Source organism: Lipotes vexillifer, unplaced genomic scaffold, assembly GCF_000442215.2.
Source record: "Lipotes vexillifer unplaced genomic scaffold, Lipotes_vexillifer_v1.1 scaffold712, whole genome shotgun sequence".
NCBI classification, from domain to species: domain Eukaryota; kingdom Metazoa; phylum Chordata; class Mammalia; order Artiodactyla; family Lipotidae; genus Lipotes; species Lipotes vexillifer.
The window spans coordinates 209,957-219,302 of record NW_006775660.1 but is presented as its reverse complement, the minus strand read 5'-3'; the positions used below and the strand labels follow the sequence as shown (position 1 = coordinate 219,302).

Genomic DNA, 9,346 nt, shown 5'->3' with positions numbered 1-9,346 from the left:
GCTCCGGACGCGCAGGCTCAGCGGCCATGGCTCACGGGCCCAGCCGCTCTGCGGCATGTGGGATCTTCCCGGACCGGGGCACGAACCCATGTCCCCTGCATCGGCAGGCGGACTCTCAACCACTGCGCCACCAGGGAAGCCCTTTCTTCCTTTTTCAAGAAAAAAAAAATCAAAATTATTTCCCACATAAATGGGAAACAGTCCCTTAATGAAACCCTTTGGTCTTTTTGTTGTGATGGGCTACATTTGGTAATTATTTCATGTCATCCTAAGAAACAAAATAAGATTATTTCTCAAGAAGAGACTTGGAATAATTTTCCTTCCTTTAAAATTTAAATTTAAAACTCCCCCTGGGCAGGGAAGTGCTGCTGGGTCATTCCTTGAGGATCTGATGGCTTCTAACACCAGAGTCTCCCAGAAGTAGCTAAATTCATGGGTATTTTTCTTAGAAAGCATTTTTGTGTATTTGAAAGCTTTATAAGCTCTTTTCAAGAAGCTGGCGATGTGCTTCAGACTGTTGTGGCTTTCACTTTGCTGTTGTCCCTGATGAATATGGTGCTTAATATTCAACTATTTCTGTAAGTGCTGGTTGACGGAAAGGAGTGGCTTTCTGTGCTCCCAGGTTGGCTGCTAGGGTGTGATTGTGTAGCTCCCATGCCCTCTTCCCCCCGTACCATGCTATAACAGCTAACCTTTTACCTTGGAGCCTCATTTACTCTCTGGGTTAATGAGCATGCTGGTGTTCTTTTGGCGTTTGAGATCCTTTGAAGATTGGTCCTAACCTCCTCTCTGACCCTGTCTCCTATTCTGTCACAACACAATTGCAAGTCTTCAGACAGCTGGTTCTTCATCAGCCTTTAAACCAGAGATGTAGATGAGAACCTTTGAGGGTGGGAGGGAGACTGGGATTACCTATATGTGCTCAAGCGTGTTCTCAGCCCAGGCTGAATGGTCGGCTTGCCTGGGGACCATCGAAAGCTCATGAGGCTCAGGTTATACCCCACACCAGTTAGGATTCTAGGGGATGGGACCCAGGTGGTTGCTGAGGTTGGTAGTTACACCCTAGAGGCAGATATCTTCACCACAGAGAGTGAAGGGGGCTGTGGGTTGTTCTCTCTGCTTTCTCAAGCTCTGTCTCTGATCTAAACCCAGAATCCACATTCCGCTCTCTCAGTCTTTGCTCATTTCCTCAGAGCCCCACCTAGAATATCCTCTCTTCACGCTTCATTTACATATCCGTTTTCATCCTCTGGGTCTTAGCTATTTCCCATACTTCCCAACAGACCTCCCAATTTGTAATGGTGTCTGTGAATTTTCATAACTTAAGAAATTGCATCACTTATGTACTAGATACCAAGTAATGACATACGCCACTGTTTTCTCTGTACTCCCTCAATATCTATATCATAACATCCAGCCCAGTGACCTCCTTGAAAGACCTACACATTTATATTACAATATTTCTGGGGCTTTTGCCTAATAGTGTTCCTTATTTAAATGTAAGTTGTTTTTGTTTTAAAACTTAGATAATTTTTCCTTCTAACTCAGTAGTTTTGAGCTATTTTAGGCCACGGATTCCTTTGAAAGTCTGATATAAACTGTAGACCTTCTCCCGAGAAAAGTACTAATACAAACACGTACTCCATTTTACATATAATCAGTGGGCTCAGAAGCCCCTCTGAAGCATGTCCTTGGACTTGTTTTGTCTGCTTATTCTCAACTCAGACAAGGGTCTGAGGAAAGCGATTTCTTAATGGGGGTGTGAGAAGAAGAGAGTTTGAGAGAGAACTTTTCTTGGGAGCCGCAGTGTGAGTGTGAGAGTGGGGTCTTCTGAGAGGAGGATGACTTTGGCCTGAGGGGAAGAGGGCCTTGCACAGGTAGAAGGACACCAGCGTTCCTCCCCTTGCTCTGGCCTGGACAAGATTGGGGGGACGACGCACTGGGACTCCAGTGGCCAAGTAGGCAGAGCTAATAGTGGAAATGACCACTAGATGTCACCACAACACCAATTAGTTTGCTGGCTTTTGGCACTAGTTGCGTGAAGTCAGATGTAGAATAGCAAGAAAACTGTAGTGATTTCCTGTTAGGGACTGAATTCTGCCAAATGTCGGCAGGATTTGCTTTCATTATTGTTTTTTCAATATAAGGAAGACCAAAGGGTGGATAAAGGTACATTCATTATAAATATATGGAAAGGGAAAGAAAAGATGAATGAGATAGGTCAAGTGGAGAGTGGGACCTGATGCCTCGGTTCTGATTTCCTCTAGAAATGACAATTTCTTGGAAATAGCCTTTCCTGTCTCTGTGAGAATGGATGTTGGCTGAATGGGCTTTTCAGCTAACTAATTTCCTTTTTCTTTTTCTAACATCTTTATTGGAGTATAATTGCTTTACAATGGTGTGTTAGTTTCTGCTTTATGACAAAGTAAATCAGCTGTACATATACATACATCCCCATGTCTCCTCCCTCAGGCATCTCACTCCCACCCTCCCTATCCCACCCCTCTAGGTGGTCACAAAGCACTGAGCTGATCTCCCTGTGCTATGTGGCTGCTTCCCACTAGCTAGCTATTTGACATTTGCTAGTGTGTATATGTCCATGCCACTCTCTCACTTCGTCCCAGCTTATTCTTCCCCCTCCCCGTGTCCTCAAGTCCATTCTCTACATCTGCGTCTCTATTCATGTCCCACCCCTAGGTTCTTCAGGACCCTTTTATTTATTTATTTTTAGATGTCTTATATATGTGTTAGCATACGGTATTTGTTTTCTCTTTCTGACTTACTTCACTCTGTTTGACAGACTCTAGGTCCATCCACCTCACTACAAATAACTCAGTTTCGTTTCTTTTTATGGCTGAGTAATATTCCATTGTATATATGTGCCACATCTTCTTTATCCATTCATCTGTCAATGGACACTTAGGTTGCCTCCACGTCCTGGCTATTGTAAATAGAGCTGCAGTGAACATTGTGGTACATGACTCTTTTGGAATTATGGTTTTCTCGGGGTATATGCCCAGTAGTGGGATTGCTGGGTCGTATGGTAATTCTATTTGTAGTTTTTTAAGGAACCTTCATACTGTTCTCCATAGTGGCTCTATCAATTTACATTCCCACCAACAGTGCAAGAGGGTTCCCTTTTCTCCACACCCTCTCCAGCACTTATTGTCTGTAGATATTTTGATGATGGCCATTTGACTGGTGTCAGGTGATACCTCATTGTAGTTTTGATTTGCATTTCTCTAATGATTAGTGATGTTGAGCTTTCTTTCGTGTGTTTGTTGGCAATCTGTATATCTTCTTTGGAGAAGTGTCTATTTAGGTCTTCTGCCCATTTTTGGATTGGGTTGTTTGTTTTATTGATATTGAGCTGCATGAGCTGCTTGTAAAAGTTTGGAGATTAATCCTTTGTCAATTGCTTCATTTGCAAATATTTTCTCCCATTCTGAGGGTTGTCTTTTGGTCTTGTTTATGGTTTCCTTTGCTGTGCAAAAGCTTTGAGGTTTCATTAGGTCCCATTTGTTTATTTTTGTTTTTATTTCCATTTCTCTAGGAGGTGGGTCAAAAAGGATCTTGCTGTGATTTATGTCATAGAGTATTCCACCTGTGTTTTCCTCTAAGAGTTTTATAGTGTCTGGCCTTACATTTAGGTCTTTAATCCAGTTTGAGTTTATTTTTGTGTATGGTGTTAGGGAGTGTTCAAATTTCATTCTTTTACATGTAGCTGTCCATTTTTCCCAGCACCATTTATTGAAGAGGCTGTCTTTTCTCCATTGTATATTCTTGCCTCCTTTATCAAAGATAAGGTGACCACATGTGCGTGGGTTTGTCTCTGGGCTTTCTATCCTGTTCTGTCGATCTATATTTCTGTTTTTATGTCAGTACCATACTGTCTTGATTACTGTAGCTTTGTGGTATAGTCTGAAGTCAGGGAGTCTGATTCCTCCAGCTCTGTTTTTCTTTCTCAAGATTGCTTTGCTATTCGGGGTCTTTTGTGTTTCCATACAAATTGTGAAATTTTTTGTTCTAGTTCTGTGAAAAATGCCAGTGGTAGTTTGATAGGGATTGCATTGAATCTGTAGATTGCTTTGGGTAGTATAGTCATTTTCACAATGCTGAATCTTCCAATCCAAGAACATGGTATATCTCTCCATCTGTTTGTTATCAGCTTTAATTTCTTTTATCAGTGTCTTATAGTTTTCTGAATATAGGTCTTTTGTCTCCTTAGGTAGGTTTATTCCTAAGTATTTTATTCTTTTTGATGTGATTGTAAATGGGAGTGTTTCCTTAATTTCTCTTTCAGATTTTTCATCATTAGTGTATAGGAATGCAAGAGATTTCTGTGCACTAATTTTGTATCCTGCTACTTTACCAAATTCATAGATTAGCTCTAGTAGTTTTCTGGTAGCATCTTTAGGATTCTCTATGTATAGTATCATGTCATCTGCAAACAGTGACAGGTTTACTTCTTCTTTTCCAATTTTGATTCCTTTTATTTCTTTTTCTTCTCTGATTGCCGTGGCTAAGACTTCCAAAACTGTGTTGAATAATAGTGGTGAGAGTGGACAACCTTGTCTTGTTCCTGATCTTAGAGGAAATGGTTTCAGTTTTTCACCATTGAGAATGATGTTGGCTCTGGGTTTGTCATATATGGCCTTTATTATGTTGAGGTAAGTTTCCTCTATGCCTACTTTCTTTTTATCATAAATCAGTGTTGAATTTTGTCAAAAGCTTTTTCTACATCTATTGAGATGATCATATGGTTTATCTCCTTCATTTTGTTAATATGGTGTATTACATTGATTGATTTGGTATACTGAAGAATCCTTGCATTCCTGGGATAAACCCCACTTGATTATGGTGTACGATCCTTTTAATGTGCTGCTGGATTCTGTTTGGTAGTACTTTGATGAGGATTTTTGCATCTGTGTTCATCAATGATATTGGCCTGTAGTTTTCTTTCTTTGTGGCATCTTGGTCTGGTTTTGGTATCAGGGTGATGTTGGCCTCGTAGAATGAGTTTGGGAGTGTTCCTCCCTCTGCTATATTTTCGAAAAGCTTGAGAAGGATAAGTGTTAGCTCTTCTCAAAATGTTTGATAGAATTCACCTGTGAAGCCATCTGGTCCTGGGCTTTTGTTTGTTGGAAGATTTTTGATCACAGTCTCAATTTCAGTGCTTGTGATTGGACTGTTTATATTTTCTGTTTCTTCCTGGTTCAGTCTCCGAAAGTTGTGCTTTTCTAAGAATTTGTCCATTTCTTCCAGGTTGTCCATTTTATTAGCCTATCGTTGCTTGTAGTAATCTCTCATGATCCTTTGTATTTCTGCAGTGTCAGTTGTTACTTCTCCTTTTTCATTTGTATTTCTGTTGATTTGAGTCTTCTCCCTTTTTTTCTTGATGAGTCTGGCTAATGGTTTCTCAATTTAGTTTATCTTTTCAAAGAATCAGCTTTTAGTTCTATTGATCTTTGCTATTGTTTCCTTGATTTGTTTTTCATTTATTTCTGATCTGATCTTTATGATTTCTTTCCTTCTGCTAACTTTGGGGTTTTTTGGTTCTTCTTTCTCTAATTGCTTTAGGTGTAAGATTAGCTTGTTCATTTGAAATGTTTATTGTTTCTTGAGGTAGGATTGTATTGCTATAAACGTCCCTTATAACTGCTTTGGCTACATCCCATAGGTTTTGGGTTGTCATGTTTTCATTGTCATTGGTTTTTATGTATTTTTTTATTTCTTCTTTGATTTCTTCAGTGATCTCTTGGTTATTTAGTAGCATATTGTTTAGTCTCCGCGTGTTTGTATTTTTTACAGATTTTTTTCTGTAATTGATATCTAGTCTCATAGTGTTGTGGTCAGAAAAGACACTTGATACCATTTCAATTTTCTTAAATTTACCAGGGCTTAATTTGTGACCCAAGATATGACCTATCCTGGAGAATGTTCCATGAACACTTAAGAAGAAAGTATGTTCTGTTGTTTTTGGGTGGAATGTCCTATAATTATCAATTAAGTCCATCCTGTTTAATGTATCACTTAAAGCTTGTGTTTCCTTATTTATTTTCATTTTGGATGATCTGTCCATTGGTGAAAGTGGGGTGTTAAAGTCCCCTACTATGATTGTGTTACTGTCGATTTCCCGTTTTATGGCTGTTAGCATTTGCCTTATGTATTGAGGTGCTCCTATGCTGGGTGCCTAAATATTTACAATTGTTATATCTTTTTCTTGGATTGATCCCTAGATCATTATGTAGTGTCCTTCTTTGTCTCTTGTAATAGTCTTTATTTTAAAGTCTATTTTGTCTGATATGAGAATTGCTACTCCAGCTTTCTTTTGATTTCCATTTGCATGGAATATCTTTTTCCATCCCCTCACTTTCAGTCTGTATGTATCCCTAGGTCTGAAGTAGGTCTCTTGTAGACAGCATATATATGGGTCTTGTTTTTGTATCCATTCAGTCAGTCTATGTCTTTTGGTAGCAGCATTTAATCCATTTACATTTAAGGTAGTTATTGATATGTATGTTCCTATTCCCATTTTCTTAATTGTTTTGGGTTTGTTATTGTAGGTCTTTTCCTTCTCTTGTGTTTCCTGCCTAGAGAAGTTCCTTTAGCATTGTTGTAACACTGGTTTGGTTGTGCTGAATTCTCTTTCCTTTTGCCTGTCTATAAAGCTTTTAATTTCTCCATTGAATCTGAATGAGATCCTTGTTGGGTAGAGTAATCTTGGTTGTAGGTTTTTCCCTTTCATCACTTTCAGTATTTCCTGCCACTCCCTTCTGGTTTGCAGAGTTTCTGCTGAAAGATCAGCTGTTAACCTTATGGGGATTCCCTTGTATGTTATTTGTTGTTTTTCCCTTGCTGCTTTTAATATTTTTTCTTTGTATTTAATTTTTGATAGTTGATTAATATGTGTCTTGGCGTGTTTCTCCTTGATTCATCCTGTATGGGACTCTCTGTGCTTCCTGGACTTTCCCTTCCCATATTAGGGGAGTTTTCAACTATAATCTCTTCAAATATTTTCTCAGTCCCTTTCTTTTTCTCTTCTTCTGGGACCCCTATAATTTGAATGTTGGTGCATTTAATGTTGTCCCAGAGGTCTCTGAGACTGTCCTCAATTCTTTTCATTCTTTTTTCTGCTCCACGGTAGTTATTTCCACTATTTCATCTTCCAGGTCACTTATCCGTTCTTCTGCCTCAGTTATTCTGCTATTGATTCCTTCTAGAGTATTTTTAATTTCATTTATTGTGTTGTTCATCATTGTTTGTTTGCTCTTTAGTTTTTCTAGGTCCTTGTTAAATGTTTCTTGTATTTTCTCCATTGTATTTCCAAGATTTTGGATCATCTTTACTATCATTACTCTGAATTCTTTTTCAGGTAGACTGCTTATTTCCTCTTCATTTGTTTGGTCTGGTGGGTTTTTACCTTGCTCCTTCATCTGTTGTGTGTTTCTCTGTCTTCTCATTTTGCTTAACTTACTGTGTTTGGGGTCTCCTTTTCGCAGGCTGCAGGTTAATTGTTCCCATTGCTTTTGGTGTCTGCCCCCAGTGGGTAAGGTTGGTTCAGTGGGTTGTGTAGGCTTCCTGGTGGAGGGGACTGGTTCCTGTGTTCTGGTGGATGAGGCTGGATCTTGTCTTTCTGGTGGGCAGGACTGCATCCGGTGGTGTGTTTTGGGGTGTCTGTGACCTTATGATTTTAGGCAGCCTCTCTACTAATGGTTGTGGTTGTGTTTCTGTCTTGCTAGTTGTTTGGCCTAGGGTGTCCAGCACTGTAGCTTGCTGGTCGTTGAGTGGAGCTGGGTCTTAGTGTTGAGATGGAGACCTCTGGGAGAGCTTTTGCTGTTTGATGTTACGTGGAGTAAGGAGTTCTTTGGTGTGCCAATGTCCTGAACTTGGCTCTCCCACATCAGAGGCACAAGCTTGACATCTGGCTGGAGCACCAAGACCCTGTCAGCCACATGGCTCAGAAGAAAAGGGAGGAAAAAAAGAAGAAAAATAATAATAAAATAAAGTTATTAAAATAAAAAATTTTAAAAAATAAAGAAGTTGGGGCTTCCCTGGTGGCGCAGTGGTTGAGAGTCCGCCTGCCGATGCAGGGGACGTGGGTTCATGCCCCAGTCCGGGAAGATCCCGCATGCTGCGGAGTGGCTGGGCCCGTGAGCCATGACCGCTGAGCCTGCGTGTCCAGAGCCTGTGGTCTGCAACGGGAGAGGCCACAACAGTGAGAGGCCCGCGTACCACAAAAAAAAAAAAAAAGTTAAAGAGTAATTTTAAAAAAGAAAAAGAAAGAAAGAAGAGAGCAACCAAACCAAAAAACAACTGCACTAATGATAACAGATGCTAAAAAGTATACTAAAGAAGAAAAAGAAGAAAAAAACGGACAGACAGAACCCTAGGACAAATGGTAAAAGCAAAGCTATACACACAAAATCACACAAAGAAGCATACACATACACACTCAGAAAAAGAGAAAAAGGAAAAACATATATATATATCTATATAAAAGAAAGGAAGAGAGCAATCAAATCAATAAACAAATCTACCAATGATAATAAACTCTAAGTACTAAACTAATGTAAACATAAAACCAGAAACAAATTAGATGCAGAAAGCAAACCCCAAGTCTACAGTTGCTCCCTAGGTCCACTGCCTCAATTTTGGGATGATTCAATTGTCTATTCAAGGTATTCCACAGATGCAGAGTACCTCAAGTTGATTGTGGAGATTTAATCCGCTGCTCCTGAGGCTGCTGGGAGAAATTTCCCTTTCTCTTGTTTGTTCGCACAGCTCCTGGGTTTCAGCTTTGGGTTTGGCCCCCGCTCTGCGTGTATGTCACATGCAGAGGGAGTCTGTTCTTCGCTCAGACAGGAGGGGGTTAGAGGAGCAGCTGATTAGGGGGCTCTGGCTCCCTCAGGCTGCGGGGGAGGGAGGGGTATGGAATGTGGGGCAAGCCTGCGTTGGCAGAGGCCAACATGACATTGCAACAGCCTGAGGAGCACCATGTGTTCTCCCGGGCAAGTTGTCCCTGGATCATGGGACCCTGGCAGTGGCGGGCTTCACAGGCTCCCGGGAGAGGAGGTGTGGAGACTGAACTGTGCTTGCACACAGACTTCTTGGTGGCTGCAGTAGCAGCCTTAGTGTTTCATGACCGTCTCTAGTGTCCGCACTGATAGCCGTGGCTCGCGCCCGACTCTGGAGCTCTGTTAGGTGGTGCTCTGAATCCCCTCTCCTCACGCACCCCAAAACAATGGTCTCTTGCCTCTTAGGCAGTTCCAGACATTTTCCTGGACTCCCTCCCCAGCCAACTAATTTCTGAAACAGCAAGTTAGTTTTATTACGAAACTCACTT

At 40.8% G+C, this 9,346-nt stretch overlaps 1 protein-coding gene across 1 annotated transcript in view; it reads left to right on the top strand.

The window, feature by feature from the left end:
* GSAP (gamma-secretase activating protein) overlaps window positions 1-9,346 on the top strand; it is an 87,038-nt gene that overhangs the window by 56,314 nt on the left and 21,378 nt on the right. The window lies entirely within an intron of this gene.